Source organism: Ambystoma mexicanum, chromosome 2p, assembly GCF_040938575.1.
Source record: "Ambystoma mexicanum isolate Mex_15411 chromosome 2p, UKY_AmexF1_1, whole genome shotgun sequence".
Lineage (NCBI taxonomy): Eukaryota > Metazoa > Chordata > Amphibia > Caudata > Ambystomatidae > Ambystoma > Ambystoma mexicanum.
The window spans coordinates 727,638,348-727,658,190 of NC_090923.1; positions in this window are offsets into that span (position 1 = coordinate 727,638,348).

Below are 19,843 nucleotides of genomic sequence, written 5' to 3' on the forward strand. Positions count from 1 at the left end.
ACAGGGTCCCAAGCAAAGTGACAAGTTCACCCTTAAGATATCCCATCCTGCTTTGCTTAGCCTTTACTGCAAATGTTCGATATCCACGCAGATGAAAGTCCTTGCCCAGCCAGGTTTCCTATAGGCACACTATGTTAAAGAATCTTAAATAGACCACATTCCAGGAGAGTAATTGCACACAGGCCGCAACAGTCTGTAAATTTGCATCATTATGTCGCTCTTCTTTCTCCCAAGCTAGAGGTCAGTTGTTTTTTGAAGTTGAATGCAGTCATATACTCTTTTACCAGCTTGTTTCGAAAGAGACATTTTAGTGTGACCTTTATTCGAAGCCAAGGCCCAATCTAGTTCTACATTAGATAGATCAATAATGGGTGAGGTTTGATTTGAGAGTGTAATTACACCTTCCGCTTGTGGGGCATCCTAATTCCCCTGGCCTACAGTGCCAGGTAATAATTTCTATCCCTTTTCTTGCCAGACTCTCTTTACACTGAATTAGGCGAGCATGAAAATGAGGATTACTAAAACAAAAACATACATTGCATCCTCCACAATACATACAATCTGGCAATATCCTAATTCAACTGCCATTTTTAAAAGAGATGCCCATAAACCCTGACGCTTCAAAATGGCAGCTACTAAAGTGCAATTATTGGCTTTCGTATATGCCGTGGGTTCTCCCTTTCAGGGTGCATATTAAGTTCTCGTTTCTCCATTTTCCCCATCCTTCGTGCAGGAACTTTTTTGATCTCCTATTGAGGTTTTGTCCAAAATCATTGGACCTGATTTAGGGTCTAGGCTAATACGAATGTCTGTGTGCCTACACTTACTTGCTGTGGCTAATTCACCGGCAACTTCTTCCAAGCCCGTATTAGCATTTGCGTTTTGGGTTATTGCACCATATCACTTGCGCATGAACTGTTAATTTTGTACTAATGATTTCAATGTTCCTAGTTACCCAAGAGTCGAGAATGGCAATCTGGTTAGTTCAATAAATGTAATGTATTTGTATATGTAACTAAGCAAATCTCTGCTCATGTAACAAGCGCCACATTGCCTAAGGGCTGTTGTGCACTCTACAAATGTGAATAAATAAAATAAATAAATAGATTCTTAAATAATCATCAGTCCTTCGTAAGATGTAGACAATTGTTTTAATACTATTATTCAATCATCCTATAAATCGTCAAATGCTGTTGATGCCCTTATGCCAACACTTGTTTCGACCTTTCCCATTTACCCAGCATTTAGTGCTATGCTTCAGGCTTCCTAATGTGGATACGGTTATGTGTGAATTATTTTCCTGATAGATCCTTTCATCAATGTTGTTGTGAATAAAAGCTCCCAGTAATCCCTCTATAGGTGGAGATACCTGGACCAAACCCTGTCTAACTCTTCTGGGTGGCATGTTCTCCTTGAGCACTCGCTGGTTCCCATGCAAGGTCTCAAAAATGTTGGCTTTGTGCTTACACCCCACCCTTCGAGCTAGGTTATCAATTATCCCCAGGGATTTACGAAGGCATTGTCTGTCCATCATGGATTCTTGGTAAGGTGGTAATGCTGTAATTCCCCATGTTTTAGAGTCTATCGGACTCTATGGGGTTTTTCAACGCTATTAACGTCGGCGGTAATAGTGCCAAAAACGGCCAACCATGGGCGGAAAGCTGGATTGTTTCCTCCAGTAAAAAGCTGGAGGTAAAACTCCATCTTAACGCCCAACTCCAGATTGGGGGGAACCTTAAATGCGGCAGTAATAGTGTTACCACCGCATTTAAGGGCTACCACCCAACTTGTGATGATGAGGCCTAGTGTCTGCAATGACATCTTGAGGTCCACAATTTCATTTCAAGACGAGACAAGGAAAGCCATTATTTATCCAATATTGGGAAAGATACTTTGCTGAACGTAGGCAAAGAGTGTGCTCAATCACAGCCGGAAACTAGGCACTTATTGTTTGTCACCATATTGTCACATGAGGAGGCTTTTAAGCTTCTTCGTGAAGGGGAAGCGGCTTTGACAACACCATCTCGGTTGCAATGGGCATTGCTGACACCAGTTTTGGGCAGATAGGCAGCTGCATCAACAGAGATGGTTGAAGGATACTAATGTCCGTCTGCAAGTGCAAGCTGAGGTCATTGATATGTCCTTTGAAGGCGAAGTTCTCTTTGGCAAAAAAATCAATGACACACTCCAGGCTCTCAAAACTGACACTGACACTGCCCTGTTGTTAGGCAACCTGCAGCCAAGCAGGCCGACCTTTTGTTCAGGAATGTATCACTTGTCAAGATCCAACAGTGACGACTACAAGAGCAAGTCCCAGTCCTACTGGGGAAACCAACTTCAACAAGGCTTCTCCAAGTCAAGGGGTGAAGTTCCACTCGTTCACAATAGCCGTCTGGCACTATCTGTTCAAGGCGTTACTCTTCGGGCTCAAATCTGCTCTAAAGGTGTTGACCAAATGGCTGGCCCCTAAGGAGGCTCACCTTCATCTCAGGGGCAATCACGTATACTCATACCTCGACGATTGGTTGTTCAGAGCTTCTTCCCTTCCACAGGCTAGAAATCACGCGACGACTTTGATGCACTGTCTATCCTCTCTGGGATACTCGGTCAATTCCAACAAGTCCTGCTTCACTCACTCCCAGCAGATGATGTTCCCGGGAGTGGAACTAGACATGGCTTCCTGTATGGCTACTCCATCGGTGGACAGGGACAAGGCCATCCTAGCAAAGACCAACTTGCTCTCTTGGAAGCATATGGCATCAGTCCGCTTGTTGAATTCTCTCTTCGGGATGATGTCTTCCTGCAACACCCTTGATACAGTATTGCAGGCTTCAAATGAGGCCTCTGCAAGAATTTTTGGTTGCTCGCTGGAAACAAGTCTCGAGTAAATGGGACGACAAGTTGTCCCTCACATGACCCTTCCACCTCACCCTGCTGTAGGGATTGAGGCATGCCAAACTCCTACTGGGTGCTCCATTCCACCCATCATCACCATTGGAAGACTGGGGAGTGCACACCGGCAGCTATCATGCCAGAGGACTATGATCTCCACACGACAAATTGCTTCACATCAACGTTCTCAAGCTGAGTGCTGTGTTCTGAGTTCTGAAGTCTTTTCACCTCCGTCTTTAGGGAAAGGTGGTTTGGGTGCTCCCAGACAATAATGCTACCATGTTTTACATAAGGAAACCTGGTGGCACCTGATCACCACTCCTCTTAGCGGAAACCCAGTCCTTCTGGAAATGGCCTCTGGCGTATGGGATGTTCCTGTCCCCCTTCCAGCTGCCCGCCATCCACAACTCGATTGCCAACTCTTTGAGCAGGGAACAGTGCTCCTGCCACAAGTGGGAGCTCCTTCACAGCCAGCTTTGCCTCGTCTTTCAGACATGGGGTGCCCTGGAGATAGACCTTTTCACCTCCAAGGAGAACGCCAAGTGAAAAACATTTTCTAGCAGATTCCTCTAACCCAGAATCCTGGGGGATACCTTCACCTTTCTGTGGACAGACAGGTTTCTTTAAGCATTCCCTCTGTTTCCATTGATCCCCAGGGTACTGCACGTTTTCGGAGTGGTGCAAACTGATCCTGGTGGCTCTGGCCCGACTGTGACAATTCTAGTTCTCGGAACTCCTCAGTCTCTCTTTGGCACCCCCAATCTGTCTACGTCCAGTCTTCAGCCTTCTCTCCAGGGACAAGGGGTCGGTTCTCCACCACGACCCAGCCTCCCACAACCTGACGGATTGGCTCCTGCTTTGCTAGAATTTGGGAACATTTCTATGCCTCAAGATCGTTGTGATGTTCTGGTTAAAGCTTGCGAAGTTCCACAATTTCTTGCTTTCACCATAAGTTCAAACGTTTTACGAATTTGTGTGCTACCAATCATGTTGATCATTCTCACTTCATACCTCAGGACTTTCCACCATACCTTCTGTCCTTGGCCCGCAATGGTCTTTCGTATCACCATCTGATCCATTTACTCTAGGAATGTATGATATGCTAACACTATATTGACAGAAGTTATGAAACTGCAATGTACTCGACAAAAATAATTATCTGGATGATTTTATAAAAAACAAGCTTTTGTGTTTTTTATGTTAGAACAATATTTGGATTTACAACTTGTTCTGATGATTGCCGTAAACAAAATGTGAACTGTGTTGGCTCAAAGATTGGTGCAAAGATTATGATTTGTCTATATTGTACTGAAGATGTATTGGTTCTTTACTTGCATGCATACGTAGCAATACAATTGATATATGGAAAGCCAAGGCTCGAAAGTTGTGTTTTATTTACACTAGAAGAGTGAAATATTGGTTCTTTCATTATATGCATTAATAGCAATGAAAATGTTGTCTTGAAGAAAGAAGTAAAGCCTGATTATTTTAAAAACATATGGGTGTATGGCCATCAATAGCCGTGCTTTCCTGTTAAACTGTCAAATAAATAAATTTGCTGGCACGGTTATTTTCATTCTCCTTTACAGGTGATTTCCTCACTCAGAGGTCACGCACTGACTGGGAAGTCTCTGTTTACGCTGCACAGCCTCCATCAAAGGTGACCTAGTCTTTGAGGGTTGGCCCATACTATCATAGATTATGGGGTTTATTCATTTTGAAGTTTCATAACACACTGTGAAATACAGCATGAGTCAATCAGTAGTCAGAGGAGAAAGTTCCATTCCTCCAAGGTTCTTCTTTAACTCTCAAGTCCTATTTTATTTTTTATTGACAAATGAATTACTAGATAGTTATGTTTGAGCAATTGATAAATTGAAATTTGAATGACTGACTAATTGTATATTTTTAAATATTCTTTGTAGATATTGTGTAATAATATAGCCCCTGAAGAAGAGATAGATAATCTTGAAACACGTTGCGCACTAAAAGACAAACACTGAAGAAAAGAAATCGAAGTCTGGATGTGTTTTGAACAAGTGTGATAAGAAAACTGTGAAATTGTTTTTCAACAATACCTAAAGACAATAAGTACTGTATTGTAACCCATTGACTGGGTTAACAGTCTCTTAAAAGTTGGGCTTATACATTGAGCCACAAACTATTTGCACGGGACGAGAGTTCTCCAAATAGGGAACGTATCTTCCTAGGCTTATTTGACTCTCCTCAACCATATAGTAAAAGCAGCAGAACTTACTGATTACCCAGCGGCCATAGACACACCCAGAGAGGTGGATTGGGAATTTCACCTTTTTCATCATTGCTTTGTGTAGTTGGTTGTGTTTCAGACTACCTCCCGCACTTCCCTTCTGCTTCCTTTGTATGCACATTTGTGTGCTACAAGAGATATACAAATTATTAAAACTGAATTCAATAGAACTAGAGGGATAGCATGAGACTAACGCCAGGCGTTATTCCTATTTCCTTCTGGTGGACAAGATAAATCATTCATCACTTACATATTTTCAAGCTATGTTTACCCCAAGTGTTAAAAGAGCTTGGGAATCCATTAGCTGAAATGTTAAGAAAAATTGTTAATTCATCCTTCTCCACAAGAAGAGTCGTGGCCCAACCCAAACATGCAGTAGAATGCCCGCTGCTAAAGACATCCTGGGTCCCAGGACAGCAATGATTCAGCAAATGTAAGGCCTGCCTCCAAGTTGCTATTTGCAGTAAACAAGGTGAAATTTTCACTCCTGCAAAATGTATAGGCATATAACTTTATTTGGGGGTTTTCAACATTATTGAAGGAAACAGCCTATGTTGGATGACCTGCACAGTCTAGTAAAAAGAGGTCAGTCAGGTGTGTTAGTTTTATTAGCTCTCTATCTGACATTCAGTACTGTGGGACACCCACTCATACTAGCCAAACTTCACTAATAGTAATCCCTGACAAATCAACTGTGTTTGTACAATTATAGTTCAGTGGTCTAACACAAGCAGTTGCACTTTCACTCTTTGAGCCAACCATTAGAAAAATTACTTGTTTAGTACCTCAGGGTTCTTCCCTCAACATTTCTTTTCAATATTTGAAAGAAAACGTTGACAAATCTCTTCAGTGAATTAAGGTTCAGTTTTTACATGCGTGCACACAACCAGGTAATACTCCATCCTGATGTATATATGGGTGAAATCTCAAAATGGTTCAAGTCACGCTTGTCCAAGATTACATAATGGATGAATCAGACAATGCTAAAATATAACCAAGCAGAGATGACGATGCAAATGGTTTGTAAATAAATAGACATTTGATCCCCTGATTTATGGCCAGGAAAATTGTAGCAATGCCTCACTCTTTTTGCACCAGTTCACAACTTAGTGACAATGTTTCACTTAGACTTGTCACTGCATTCCCCAAATAGGGCAGGAACTGTTTGAACTATCTGAAAGTTCTTTAAATACTACTAACCTAGCTCCCATTTTATTTCTAAATCTCAGCTGTGAATACATTTGTAGAACCATGGCTGGAATATTGTCTGACCAGGCGTTAAAGACGGGACCCATTAAGGAACTTTAGAGCTAATAACGGTACCGCAATTTGCGGTACAGTTATTAGCTACTTCCCCATTCCCATTGAGCCCTATGGGGGCTGAAATGGGAATGGGGAATGGTTTTTTCAATGGGGACTTACCGGTCCCTCCAAGGTCGGAAAGGACCGCTTAGTCCCCATTGAACCTGGTCGAACTCGGTACCGGTATGGGAAGTAGTCATGGCGCAAATAGCGCCATGATTACCTCCATACTCGGAATGAGACCCAACGTGTTTCTGGGTCCGCCTAAATCTGTAATGGCTAGTCTGCAAAATGAATATCATGCAGCTGTTCTCATTCTCCTATGAATGAGGCTATTTAAGGCCACATCTCCAACCTTCTGAGAGCAGCTTGGTACCCTGTGCCAGAGCATACACATTTCAAAGCTGAATGCATATATCCACAGAGCCTTCTATTGTATGACCTCATCTTTTCTGAAAAATACTACTTATATCAGCTTTCTATGGTGCTTAGCTAAACCAATCCACTTGAGTTGGTAGTTTCATAAACAAGGTGTTCACTATGTAGAGAACTCTTTCACTTGTTTGGTGAAGTGGAACCATTTCCCACAGTAAATATGTTGGCGAGGACATCATCTAATCTTCAGATGTGCCCTGAAGACTTTGGTGTTAAGATTGTTCTCTCACCCGGCTCAAAATGTGCCTGCCTTAAGCACCAAGATACAATGTGGTGAATGTGTGCTCTGAGTAAAATGACATAGCATACATTTCTACCAAGGAATCTCCCAGGATGGTTATAATGACTCAGATCCTCTCAATCGCATAACTGAATATGCACCATTTACTTCACAGACATGATTCCATACTGGTGCCCAATTCTACTCTGAATGAAAATGTCATTAATATTGCATACCTTTCTACCCTAGCAGTCTTTAAAGATGGTTATACAGACTCAAACCCTCTCAACTGCAGAACTGAATAGGCACCATTTACTTCACAGACCTGCCCTTCTACATTCCAAACTGGTGCCCAACTCTACTCTGAACTAAAATGTCATTAACATAGCATACCTTTCTACCCAAGCAATCTGTCAGGATGGTTATACAGACTCAAGCCCTCTCAAATGCTGAACTGAATAGGAACGATTTTCTTCACAGACATGTCCTTCCCATTCCAAACTGGTGCCCAACTCTGCTCTGAACTAAATGTAACTAGCACGTAGTGTATCAGTAATGGGGTAAACCATTTATTCCTGTATAGACAACTGGTGACAACTTGAAATCCCAGTCCCTTTTTAGACTGTGCTATCTCATCAGCCCTGTTCCAGAGCCATTATTTCCTAGGAGCTAGACTAAGTGAAGTGGAGACTCAAGGCTTTCTCCCCAAAGGACAGCATCATGGTGCACCTGTATACTTCCATGTACACTGCTTCACTGCATTTTGGTGATTCCTGAGGTCCTTAAATAAAAAAGCTTACTGGGTATCGGTTCTCTCTTTTGCCCAACTCAAGATTAACAATACCGACTATCCTGCTGTGAAATCAGGAGAGTGAGGCAAATTCCAGACATGTATCAGTTTCTGGGGTGAGAGCTTTTAAAACAATGGCTCAAATCGTCCTCAGCTGGTTCAAATAATACCTTGGGATGCGTAGTGTGCTGTCAGTTTTAGTGTTGGTGTCTGTGTGTTGGTGGATTATGCTGATCTTGTTGATGAACAGAGAGTTGATTGCTGTGGATATTTCATTAGTGTTAGGTTCAGGTGGGTCGGGCACAGGGTTGATGCAGTGCTTGATGGCTTTGACGAGGGCAATGCTTTCATTGTTGTCCTTAGCTATGGTATGTTGGTAGTGGTTGGCATTGACAGTAGTGATTAGTCGCCAGCGTGTAGCATGGAGTATCTTGAGCAGATCGAGGTCGGATGCGCTGCCAGATTTTTTCCAAGTCTTTTCTTGTTTTCTGATGTTTCCTTTGTTGAAGTTGAGTTCATGAACTTACCGGGGTGTGGAAGGTTGAAGCTTGAGGGTGCGTTTTTTCATGGGGTATGGCGGTTGATGTTGGCTGTGAGGGTGATGTTAACTTCTTGGAGAAGCAAGCTCTAGTTCTGTTTTGTCAGAGGTTGTCATATTCATGATCCGAAAGTACATCCCCCGACTCCACACCTGTATCGGCGGGACTGGTGGCAAGATTGCTTTTCCTTCAGTAATCTTTCTTTTGATGCAGATACGGTCTACCACGGGAAGTCGCCACCGTGAGCACTTATGGGACAAGTAGTTCATTGGCGGGTTTCCCGGGATAGCCAGCAAGGGGGATAAAGCCATTTAGGGAAAAAAAAAACCTGATGATGCGAGTAAGGTCCATGGGCGATAGATTCCAATAGTAGAATAACTCCAGTAGATGCAATGTATGGTGATCCTGAAGTAAGCTCCAGATGAATAACAGAACTTTTCCAGGTGTGAACTCCAAAGGTAAGTAGCAAAAACCAGGCACAGAAAACCATGGAAGAGTGGTGGAAAACAGAAGCATAGCCGACCCAAGATGGGACCGGAAAATACAGCAGACAGCAGGAAAGAGAGACGGATCACTAATGCAGACGAAAAGAAAGTCTGCGAAAGAGAAATAAGCAGAATGCTAAAAAAGCAGGTAACGAAGGGCACAAAGCAGGAGGAGGAGGGAATGGAATAAAAAGGAAAGAAAGGAAGTGGACTGCACCGGTGGAAGAGTGCAGAGAGCGAGCAGCAAAGACTGGAAAAACCAAGCGGGCAGCAAAGGCACAAGCAGGAGCGGGAAAGCAAAAGGTGAATCCACAAAAAAGGAAAAGAGTACTAGGGCAGAAGGGCTCACCTGAGCCAAGAAAAAACTGGCAGCGTATAACCCAAAGCACAGAGAAATGACCGGGGTTGAAACGCTGCGATAGCTGAGCAGTACTGTATAAGTACTAAGCCGGCGGCGGCCATGTTTGAAAACAGCTAGACCGCAAACTACGTTGTAAGCAAAACGTAATGTGCCTTTAATGGCACCTAGAGCGCCATTTGTCCCATAACCGCCAGGAGCGGCAAACAAGACAGCCCTTTTATCCCCGGGAAAGCCCCTTTATCCCCGGGAATGCCTGGGTGAGCACAATGGAATTCTCGAACAAGAATGGGTGCATGAATATAAGATTAGGGTTCCCAAGAGTCTTCGGAATCACTATACCCTTTCCGGTGGACCAAATGCTCCACTCAGCCCTTGCGATATCTAGAATCACGTATCTGAGAACCCTCATATTCCTTCACGTCATCAACCTCAACCTGAGGGTTAGTATTTATTGGCCAAGGAGTAGTTCTGCCTACTGCCAGACGCAGCAAGTATGAGTGGAATACTGGATTTATCCGACTGAGGCTAGGTGGGAGCTTGAGACGGTAAGCAACTGGGTTTACACGTGCTGTGATCTCGTAAGGTCCTATGTATCTAGGAGAAAGTTTAGATGGATGTACCCATCTGGGGAGATACTTCGTGGATAGCCATACTTTAGTACCTTCCTTCCAAAGTTGACCAGGAAATAGTTTGCGATCAGCTTGTTTTTTGATGGCACGTTGGGTGTCGTGTAGGTTGTTCTGAGCCAGACAATGAGCTTCTGTGATAGTAGGCAAACGAGTCTCAAGGCACGGGATGTTAGAAGGATTTCAGAATAACATCAATAGACTGCGAGGATGAAGCCCATAAGTACAATAGAATGGACTCATACCTATAGCGGTATGAATAGAATTATTGTAGGAGAACTCTGCAGTCGGAAGTAAAGCAACCCAATTGTCCTGTTGGGAATTGATGTAAAATCACAGATATTGTTCCAGAGTACCATTGAGACGTTCCGTCTGTCCATTGGTTTGGGGGTGAAAACCAGAAGATAGCGCTCTTTCAATACCCAGCCTGACACACAGAGCAGACCAAAATCGGGAAGTAAATTGGCTACCCCTGTCAGATACCACCTTGTCTGGTAAACCATGTAGGCGGTATATCTCACGTACAAAGACCTTGGCTGTTTCGGATGATGATGGTAGACCGACCAACGGGGAAAAATGCGCTAATTTGGAAAAGTAGTGAACCGTAACTAATATACAGGAACAACCCTCAGAAGTTGGCAATTCGACGATAAAGTCTATGGAAATATGACTCCAGGGTCTAGAGGGTGGTGTAGTTTGTTCCAATAGCCCGGTGGACCGTTGGGTTTTGTTCTTGCTTCTAGCACACACTCCGCAGGTGTTGATGTATTTTCTTATATCAGCGGCCATACCTGTCATGACCCGTATCAAAAAAAACCCTGGCCACCCAATGGGCCAGGAGGGGCTTTGGATCGGGTCTCAAACAAATTCAGGCATCCTTTGCTGAAGCCCTCTTGGGGCCAGTCCTGGCGCTGTTGGCGCCAGGCTCATACTTCATGAGGACTTGTGTTTTGGGAATACTTTATTCCAGTGCCAGCCAACATGGAAGCACCAACATAGCTTGGTTCCCTTGGAACTAAGCTATGTGGTATAGTGTTTCGGGTGTGGTAGCCTAGGAACTACTTTACCTGGACTACTTTTCTGAAGCTATTTAAATCACACCCGACTTGAAGGACACGCTTCGCGTTACTTTGCAATCCTGCAACGTGACGCTCATCGTGTTCAGCTGTGCCTGCGAAACCTCGGAAGAACAGCATCTGAAAAACAAAAGGACATCGTTAATAGCAGCAGCTTACCTGTGATTCCATCGCTAGCTGCCCTCCGCTCCTGCAAACAGCATCCAAGGATCAGCGAATCTCCCGGACCGACAGACCTGCAAAAAGGTGAGAAACAGGACATTAGACATTTTACATTCGTGCCGGAAGCTTACCTCACGAGTCTCCCATCGACAAGCATCGCCTTGAGACTTCTTGCTCCGGGTGAGCACCGCAATCTACGGGGAACAAAAAGACAACAGTTTAGCAAAGGCAAGGCATCATAGCGCTGCGCATAGCGCCTACTTACCGCATTAAGGCGCTCTCGATGCACCATCACCTACCGGCGAATCCCAACTCAGCCAACGTTCCACAGCGAACTTCTGCACACCCAAGGAAAGAGAAAAGACATTACTTAAACCAAAGAAAGGCATACAAGTATAACAGTAATAAGACCTACCTGAAAGACTCAAAAGGGCCGGCATCAGTGAAGTAACTAGATTGCACTCGCCCACAAAGAACAACACGCCCCTGCAAAGAAGGCAGGATGGAGAGCACGCCAAAACCCATAACAAGGTGAGGAAAGGTCCGGGGAGGGGCTGCGGCCTTATGGGGTGTTGGGAGGCTCTTACCCGAGTTGCCCAGCCTTGAACATTGCCCACCTGTATTCCAGGCAGAACTTCTCCGCTGATCATACCTGGGGGCGGCTGAGAAGAATACCAGAGTCCCCACAGCTGGGTGGCACCCCCGTGGATACCAGGCGAGCGTAACAGAACGCGAAGACTGCCAAACCAATCCACCTGGGCACCATGGAAACATCAGAATTAGACCAATTGGCCCAATTGTTAGGAGAACTTCGTGCCGAGGTTAACTTTGCTAGACAGGAGACTAACGCTCTCCGGAGAGACTTATTGGTGACTAAAGAGCGTACCGAAGATATCAGCAGGCAAATCTTGCAATCACAAGCAGGTCAGATGCCTCTACCTGGGAACAACCCACCGATGCAAAATCCTGCCATGTCATCCACTGTCCCTACTCCGGTACAAGTTGTGTTACCAGGTACAGTTCCTTTGGCACCACCGGAGAGGTTTGCTGGTGATCCACGAAAATACGCAGCTTTCATGAATCAGTGTCGCCTTCATTTTCTTTGCAGGCCGGGAGCATTCCCAAATGACCAAGCCTGGGTGGCCTTTGTTTTATCATACCTAAGTGCCAGCGCCGCAGATTGGTCGATACCATTGGTGTCCCATGATGATCCTTTATTACATGACTTTGGGAAATTTCAGAGGGAAATGGAAAAACTTTTTGCTCGCCATACCCGAGAACAAGCTGTGGACAATGAACTCCTTTCCCTCCGACAGGGGATTCAGGATTTGTTAACATACATCGCTACTTTCAACCGATTGGTTGCTGAAGCTAGGTGGCCTGAAAACAAAAGAACCACGTTGTTTCATCGGGGCTTACGAGGCGAATTAAAAGACATTCTAGCTCAAGTGGTTAATCCTCCCAGAGATTGTTCGTAATTCATAGACTTGGTTGTGCAACTGGACCACCGGTTGCAAGACCGAAAAGCAGACCGTTCTAAAATGGACCCTCGGCCAATGTACATTCGACCTAGAGACAGTGTAACTCGAGTGCAAGAAAATACAGTGGAGCCCATGCAAATCGGTGGGGTACGACCCCCGGTAACAAAACAAGAGGGAGATAAAAGGAGACAACAACAACTATGTCTGTATTGTGGAAATTCAGGGCATTTCCTGAAGGACTGCCCAATGAAACCTCTGAGGAAGATCGTTGGAGCCACGGAAAGAGATGAAGAGAAGGAGTGTCAGTCAGACCTTCCAGGATTTTGCGGCATGAAATGGCAAATTTTGCGGCATGAGATGGCAAATTTTGCGGCACAAACCTTTATTTATTGCGGCATTTTGCGGGACATTTTGTATTAACTGGAGGGTGTAAGATTGCCACATTGCAGGAAATAGGCAGAGTGCAAGGCTACAAGAGAGCCAGGGTATCATTATTATGTATCTTTTGTATTAATTTAATAGGAAGCGTCCCAGATGTTTCTGGCTTGGCAGAACAGTGTTTGATTTGGCTACATTTCTGGTTTAATGTTTATGCCTATTTAATAGTATTAACTAAATTAATCATTATCAATTGTAATGCTGAAAATATTCCCCTTCTATGTTCTCCAATCCCCCAAACACCCACACACCTCTCTCACCAACACACATCTCACCAACTCTCCATCACAACTTACATTCCTTAACCTCTCACTCTGTCATACAAATACTCACGTGCTATGTCACACTGTCAAGTCGCAATTTGCACTGCCCAGCCCCTGCCACACTCCAAATCATACTCCCAACTCACACCTTTACACTCTACAATTCCTCCCGCAATATACAGTCCTTCATTCTTTTGTGCTGCTTATGCACCTTGCATGTTTTCTCCCATTCTATCGAACTCTTCCCTCATCCTATTTCCCAATCTGCAGCTCAGTGCCTCTTTCTGGCCAACCGCTTCCTCTCTGCTTTCTGGCTCACTGACCACAAGCTCCCTCTACTTTCTGTACCTCTGCTCGCTCTCAGATTTCTGTCCCACCGCCTCACTGCTTCCTCTGCTCTCTTGTGCAGCGCTTCCTCCTCTGACCCACTGCTCTCCCTCTGCTTTCTTGCCTATCACTTCACATCTCACCCATCAATCTTTCTCTCTCTCATAGTGTAACCATTTTTTTAATTATTTTTAAATGTAGATTTTGACCCAGTTCCGCAAATAATGGGCCATTTAAAAAAAGAACGGAGGATATGCTGTTTTTTGGACAACCCATTTTTGGAAATGAGCAGGTCACCTTATTCTCAAAGGTGACCGGCGCATTTCCACAGGCTTGAGCTGTAGCGCGAATTGTGTGCTGGCCAGCTGCCTTGAATGGTGTTTTGACCGAAGTGTAATTGTTTGCGGCGGAATTGACCGTAGTCAATTTCGCTGCAAATTGATTTGCACTTCAGCCAAACAACCCAAAATGTACCTTTCACCACCACCCCCTACCCTACTTAACTGCTTGGTCGCTGCCGCTTCCCCTGCAACCCTGCGGTGCCAGATCCGTCCCTCTAACGTGGGCCGGATCCGACTCCGCAGGGTCCCTTTTTCGTTATTTTCTTTTTTTTCTGTCCCCGCCTCCAATTTTGAGGAAAAAGGGCAAAACACTTCTGCAACCACCCTAGACCAAAAATACTGAACATGGGGAGCGGGTGACACCCTCGCAACACATGTTCAGTATTTATAAAAATTGATCGAATAGTAATGGACGAAATAGGTCAAATTGTAACTTTCGATAGATTTTTGTCATCAAAATGGGCAGTACTTTGAATAGAATCGCTCTCCCGACAGTGTTCTTCAAGCTCCCAGCGCCTTTCACAGGGACAGGCCCTCCAGGTGCCTGCCGCTGTAAAATGCGACCCAAAAAATGTATTTTTATCCTGTTTGAGGAACAGAAATGCAAGCGACACAGCACCGGTTCATTCCTTAATAGAAATGCATGACAGGGTCAGGGAAGACTCTGTCATGCAGTGGCAGCCCCACATCCCGTGCACGTAGGGTTGCCTACAATTTCTGCACATTTAAAAGTGCATCTTGCTTGGAAATGAGGGATGCGCTTTTAAATTGACAGAAATGCCACTTTATTCGATCAAGGAGGTGAAAAAGTCCATCTGAATGGGCGCGCATATAAAATATGCCCATTCATGTGTCCCTTGTGGATTGGGCTGCACTTTTTTGGGGCGCAAGTGATGAGATGTGTTAGCGCATTTCATTTCAGGTGTAAAAAAAAGTTGAGAACCTGGCACCCTGAGTATTATTTTTTTTAAAACAGTAATTTTTGCAGATTAGTTTTAAAGAAATGCTGTTTTTGCACAAAACTGCCGTTTTTGCTGCATTTTGCGCAAACCGGCCGTTTTCGCAGCATTTTGCGGGATCGCAATATCGCTATAAGCTGGAGGGTCTGGTCAGTCGGGCAACTACCCAGCTCGACAAACGTAGAGATCAATTTGTCGAGTGAGGGAAAAGAGCCACCGACCTCACACTTTGCAATACCAGTGATCTTAATTAATAACCAACGATCGTCAAGAATGCATGCCATTGAAGCATACATCGACAGCGGAGCAGTTGGGAATTATATAGATAAGGACCTGGCTGCAGAGATGGGGCTTCCCCTGTGTTCCAAGCCAACTACAGACAAGGTAACAACGGTGGATGGGACAGAAATCGCTTCCGGACCCGTAACCCAGCGCAAAGCCGAGATAACCTTGCTGTGCCAGGACGGACATCGGGAACTTATTTCGTTCGATCTCATCAAGGCACCTCAATTTCGGCTCATACTAGGGATGCCATGGTTAGTCGCTCACAACCCTTTGATTGACTGGCGGGCAAGAAAATTAACCTTCCCCAGCGACTGCTTCCCAGTCTGTTATTACCAAGAACAGAAACCTGCTTTCAGTATCTCTACGACTCCTGAAGTGGCAACTCTGGGAGTGACTAATACCTTGCCTGAGGAATACCACGATTTCAAGGATGTATTCCAGAAGGACCAAGCAAACACGCTGCTGCTGCACAGGCCCTATGACTGCCAGATTGACCTTGTTCCCGGTGCTCAAGTTCCTTGCAACAGAATCTATGCTATCACAGAACCCGAAAACCTTAATCTGAAGGCTTACTTAGACCAGTACCTCGCAAATGGATTCATCCGTCCATCTAAGTCCCCTGCAGCTAGTCCTTTGTTCTTCGTACCGAAAAAAGAAGGTGATTTAAGAACCTGTATTGACTACCGCGCATTAAATCAGATCACTGTGAAGAACCGTTACCCCTTGCCGCTCATCCCTGAAATGCTGGACCAGGTCAAAGAGGCCCAAATTTACACCAAACTGGACCTTCGAGGAGCATACCAGCTGGTGCGGGTCAGAAGCGGTGATGAATGGAAAACTGCTTTCCGCACCAAATATGGTTTGTACGAATATCAAGTCATGCCCTTTGGGTTATGCAACGCTCCTGCAGCATTTCAGTATTTCATGAATGACGTTTTGAGAGAGTTGATTGATGTCTGCGCCCTAGTGTACATAGATGATATCTTAGTGTGCTCAACTTCAAAACAGGATCACATCAAGCATGTCCGTTCAGTCCTCTCCAAGCTCTGGGAACACCGTTTATATGCAAAGCTGGAGAAGTGCGTCTTTCACGTCACCGAAGTTGAGTTTCTGGGTTTTATTCTTACTCCAGGAGGCATCAGAATGGACCTGCATAAAGTGGACGCCGTTCTGAAATGGCCATCACCAACATCAGTAAAAGGGGTACAGAGCAAGTTGGGCTTTGCGAACTTCTATTGCCAGTTCATACCAGACTTCTCACAGGTCGAGCACCGGATCACCGTATTGCTACGAAAAAATAACAAAAAATTTGCCTGGACCGAAGAAGCAGAGAAAGCTTTTCAGGAACTCAAGAAAAGGTTCACCTCTGCGCCAATCCTGCGACATCCTCGCCCAGATCTTCCTTATATCGTGGAAACAGACGCTTCCAGTTTAGCGATGGGAGTTGTCCTCTCACAAAGAGATCCAGAAACACGCCAGCTACATCCAGTGGCCTTTTGGTCGAAAAGATTCTCTCCCCCGGAGATGAATTATGCCATCACGGACAAAGAACTCTTGGCGATCAAATCCGCCTTTAAGGCCTGGCAGCAATACCTTCTGGGGGCCAGACACCATTACAGTTATCACAGACCACCGAAACCTGCAATACCTTAAAACAGCTAATGCCCAGTCTTCACGCCAATTGCGGTTGGCCCTTTTCTTCGCCGAATACGACTATGTCATCACTTGTCGACCCCCTGGTCGAAAAGTGATGACATAGTCATATTCCATTCAAGAATGGAAAAGCTGACGCACTCTCTCGTACAGGCACTGATGACTTGGTATATACGACCCCAGACCCAGTCCCCATCACACCGGAAGACAAACTCTTGGGCCTCACTACGGCCTTAACCCAAGTTGAACTGAGAGATAAGATTCAACAAACCATGAACCCAGATGCCTTCCTCGCATGGCAAGCGAAAAGAGAACAATATTCCATTAAAGATCACTTACCCTTTTTTAAGGATCGGTTGTATGTACCCACCAAGGACTTACAACAACAAATTGTTTCAGGTTATCATGATTCCCTGATCGAAGGGCACCCAGGAATCACCAAGACTCTAGCCAAGGTAAAACAGAACTTCTGGTGTCCTGTCTGGCGCAAGGATGTCATCAAATATATTCAGTCCTGTGGAGTCTGTGCTCAAAACAAGTCCCAAAAACAAAAACCATCCGGTCTTCTGCGACCTTTGGACATTCCTCCCACTCCATGGCACACTCTTTCCCTCAACTTCATCACTGATCTGCCTCCCAGCCAAGGGTTTAACACCATCCTCGTAGTCGTGGACTTATTATCAAAAATGGCACATTTTATTACACTCAAGGGCCTCCCTGACGCATCTACGCTAGCCAAAGTGTTCCTGGATGGTATTGTCAAACTGTCAAACTTTCCATCAGTCCTGATCTCCGACTGTGGTAGTCAGTTCGTCTCCAACTTCTGGAGAAAGTGCTGCGCAATGGCAGAAATTGACATCCGGCTATCAACTAGCCATCACCCTCAAATAGACGGTCAAACCGACAGGACCAACCAGACCCTCGAACAATACCTACGGTGCATGTTGCACCAGGAACTAAGAGACTGGAAAGATTTACTTTGGATAGCCCAGTACGCATATAATAATTCCTTGCATTCAAGTACTGGACAAACACCCTTTTATACCCTTTATGGTAGACATCCACGTACCTCAGAGCTGGATCTCCCAACCAGTCTGGAAATGCCAGCAGTAAAAACTCTTCACACCAACATCACTCAAGCTTTCTGAAGGGCCAAAGAACATCTTACCCACGCCAAAGAAAAACAAAAGCAATTTGCCGACCAACACCGAAAAAGGTCCCTGACTATCAGGTAGGAGAGAAGGTCTGGCTGGCCGCCAAATTTGTACCCATTAAATTAACCCAGACCTTTTAACCCAGGTACTTAGGGCCTTACACCATCAAAGCAATTATTAATCCGGCGGCAGTCAAACTGGATTTACCAGCTAACCTGCAAATCCATCCGGTATTCCACGTGTCCCTTCTAAAACCGATGCAGCCTGGTACACAGATTGGGACACCACCAAAACCCATACTTATTGACGGAGAACCAGAATTCGAAGTCAGAAGCATCTTGGATTCCAAGTACTCAAGGGGCAAGCTTTACTATCTAGTGAATTGGAAAGGATTTGGACCCCAAGATAGATCCTGGGAACCTTGTGGGAACATTTATGCACCACGTCTGATCAAAAAATACCATAGAAACTTCCCAACTAAGCCTGGGCCGGACACAAGGAACACCTTGAGAGGGGCTTTGCGGGGGAGTGATGTCACGACCCGTATAAAAAAAAAACCCTGGCCACCCCATGGGCCAGGAGGGGCCTTGGATCGGGTCTCAAACAAACTCAGGTATCCTTTGCTGAAGCCCTCTTGGGGCCAGTCCTGGCGCCGTTGGCGCCAGGCTCATACTTCATGAGGACTTGTGTTTTGGGACTACTTTATTCCAGTGCCAGACAACATGGAGGCACCCACATTGCTTGGTTCCCTTGGAACTAAGCTATGCGGTATAGTGTTTTGGGTGTGGTAGCCTAGGAACTACTTTACCTGGACTACTTTTCTGAAGCTATTTAAACCACACCCGACTTGAAGGACACGCTTCGCGTTACTTTGCAATCCTGCAACGTGACGCTCATCGTGTTCAGCTGTGCCTGCGAAACTCGGAAGAACAGCATCTGAAAAACAAAATAACATCGTTAATAGCAGCAGTTTATCTGTGATTCCATCACTAGCTGCCCTCCGCTCCTGCAAACAGCATCCAAGGATCAGCGAATCTCCCGGACCAACGGACCTGCAAAAAGGAGAGAAACAGGACATTAGACATTTTACATTCGTGCCGGAAGCTTACCTCACTAGTCTCCCATCGAACAGCATCGCCTTGAGACTTCTTGCTCCGGGTGAGCACCGCAATTTACAGGGAACAAAAAGACAACAGTTTAGCAAAGGCAAGGCATCATAGCGCTGCGCATAGCGCCTACTTGCCGCATTAAGGCGCTCTCGATACACCATTACCTACCGGCGAATCCCAACTCAGCTAGCGTTCCACAGCAAACTTCCGCGCACCTAAGGAAAGAGAAAAGACATTACTTAAACCAAAGAAAGGCATACAAGTATAACAGTAATAAGACCTACCTGAAAGACTCAAAAGGGCCGGCATCAGTGTAGTAACTAGATCGCACTCGCCCACAAAGAAAAACGCGCCCCTGCCAAGAAGACAGGATGGAGAGCACGCCAAAACCCATAAGGTGAGGAAAGGTCCGGGAGGGGCTGCGGGTTTACGGGGTGTTGGGAGGCTCTTACCCCATTTGCCCAGCCTTGAACATTGCCCACCTGTATTCCAGGCAGAACTCCTCCGCTGATCATACCTGGGAGCGGCTGAGAAGAATACCAGAGTCCCCACAGCTGGGTGGCGTCCCCATGGATACATGGTGAGCGTACCAATACCGGGCCAAAAAATAAGAGTGGGATACCAACTCCAGGGTTCCTTTAGACCCCCTAATACCAGCCGAGATGTGATCATGGCA